The sequence below is a fragment of the Tupaia chinensis genome, unplaced genomic scaffold (assembly GCF_000334495.1).
Source record: "Tupaia chinensis unplaced genomic scaffold, TupChi_1.0 Scaffold000595_1, whole genome shotgun sequence".
Taxonomy (NCBI): Eukaryota; Metazoa; Chordata; class Mammalia; order Scandentia; family Tupaiidae; genus Tupaia; species Tupaia belangeri.
The window spans coordinates 489725-492414 of NW_006160111.1; positions in this window are offsets into that span (position 1 = coordinate 489725).

Genomic DNA, 2690 nt, shown 5'->3' on the forward strand with positions numbered 1-2690 from the left:
AATCTGACTACAGGGTAAAAATTAGGGTGATGTGGCCATAAATCACGGGATGCTGACAACCAACAGAAGCTACAAAAGGCGTAAAATGAGTTCTTCCTTACATCCCCTCAGAGAGAGTGGCTTTCCCAGATTTCAGAATTCTAGCCTCCAAATTTGTGAGAGAATAAATTTGTATTGCTTTGAGCCACTAAGTTTCTGATCATTTATTATAGCAGCCTCAGGAAAGTAACACCATACCTATGGGGAATGTTAAACTACTATGCAATTTTCACACATTTGGGAACAGAAATGTAGAATTAAAGAACATAAGATACAATTTTTTTCAAGTTTAAGAATTCGTGTTAGTTATTCACAAACATTTCTTGAACCAATAAAGATATCAAGTTCTGTGCTGGCTACAACAAAGTATAAGTAAATATGACCTCTATTCTTTAGGCTCTCACAAGACAGTGACATGTACCATTTATAGCTTTTTTTTTTCCCCAAAGAGAGATTTTTGTTATAGGGTGCATGCGCTTGCCAGAGAGACAGAGAAATAGAAAGCCAGAAATCACCCACCCCAGAGGAGGGCCACACCACAATCCCATCTCCTCCAATCTCTTGGGATTTTGGGAACACACGCATACATGCCTGGTGTGAGTTTCAAGCTGCCAGGTCTAGGACTTGAACTGTGGTCTACGACATAGGAGTCCAGGGACATAACCAGTATGTCATCTGCTGGTCCCGTACCATTTATAGCTAAAAAAAAAGAAAAAAAAAAAAAAGCCAGAAAGCCAAACATCAAGTTTTAATGAGAGACGCAACCAGAAATATAAGCAAATTCATAGTAATCAAATTTTAAAAGTGTTTTGTGATGACAAACATATAAAGCTTAAATCCAAGTATTCTCACCTATGGTTGGATAACTACAGATAAGAAAAATAAACATTTTGACCCTTTGTATTTTTATCTCTAAAAATGTTTGAAATAGGTATTAGATAGTAAATTCAGATGAAGAAAAATATGTTAATCTACATAACTCAAATATCTTTTGCTTAAATAGTCTCCCATCATGTAATAGAAAGCTATTATATTAGGGGGTTTTCAAACAGCCCATAAAAAATTATTAATGGTAAACCTAGGCACACATTTTAATTTTTTATTTATACCAAGATAAACTCATACTTGACAAACTTCTTGAGGTTTTCTCATACCCCCAATTCCACCAAACCTTATTTTACCTAGGAGTGGTCAACTTCACTGTTTCACAAAGACTGGCCACGTTACCACTGAATATCCTGTGTCTGGAGAAACCTTCAGGCCTAAGCATACTGGTGTAGTTGGTCACATTATTTTTTTAATGGTCCTGACCCATGATGTGTAATGCTCTGGGTATATAAGCTCTTGTGTAGCCTCACTATATCACTGCAAAACTTTATGGAGTGTATGCATAAAAAGATAAATAGGAGAAACACTGAGGTTCTTTGAAGAAAGAAAACTCTGGATATCTAGTGTTTCAGCTGAGCCTTCCAGACTTTCCCCTGAGCCACTACTTGAAAGTAAGCCTCTAGTGACCAGTAGTGGAACAATGGTCATGTCACTGGACTCTCATGGCTGACCACAGTTTGAGTCCCAGACCCAGTGGCTTCAAACTCATGTTGGGCATGTGCACATATGTGCCCAGGGTCCTGAGTGAATAGAGAAGAAAGGATTGTGGGGTGGCTATTCCCCTTCGGCCTTCGAGGGCGGGGGGAGTGATTTCTTACTTTCTTTTTATCTTGCTCTGTTTCTCTGGTGAAAGCATGGACCCTATAGCAAAATTCTCTCTCTCTCTAAAAAAAAAAAAAAAAATCCTTTAAAAGTCCCCAAAGATTAGTAGAAGCAATGTTCATTCCAGTTAATTCCAGTTAATATATAATTGTTAAGGGATAATACAATGAATTCTTTTTTTATCACTGATATTTTATTGGTATACAGCAATCGATAATGAAAAAAGTCACTGAAGTTTCCTTTTCACATGCTCTCAAAACAACTGCCTTTGGTAACCATCCAGTAGCATTGGCTCTTTTCTTTCCTTCTTCCTGCTCGCTCCCACATTGACTTAAAATGAATTGCACATAGTTGGTATTCAAAAAATATTTTTTCAAAAGACTCATCAACTCTAAATATCTTGAAAATAATATCTAAACTGTTCTTGAAGGTCAAATAGAAATTAATTATGAGTTGAGGCAGGATAGTATTCTATTTAATTCAGGTATAGTGTTATCTGGGAACTCAACACTTTGTGGCTTGGCTTGGGCTAGATCATTTTATCTGATTTTTTTTTTTTTTTTATCCTTGTAACTTACCTTACCTTCCCAACAGGAAACTGAATCCAGAATTCACATAATAAATTCTATTCCTGTTATGTTTTTTCCTTCCAAGATCTTCTATGCACCAAGGTTTTCTCCTCTTCAAGAATAACAAAAGTAAATGCCCTAAACATAATGATAAAAATAAAAACACATGAGTATGTAATTGAGTCTGAATAATGACTCCCTAAAATATATGCATTTACCTAGATCAGAAACATAATGCCTAGGGTCAGATTTGGGTACATGTATAGGTATGTGTCAGCTGTGCTAGCTATTGGATATATTTAGATAATTGAGTTCATTGGCAGAACAAATGAATGGGGGGGGGGGCGGAGGGCATGGGGGGGAAACCTGGAT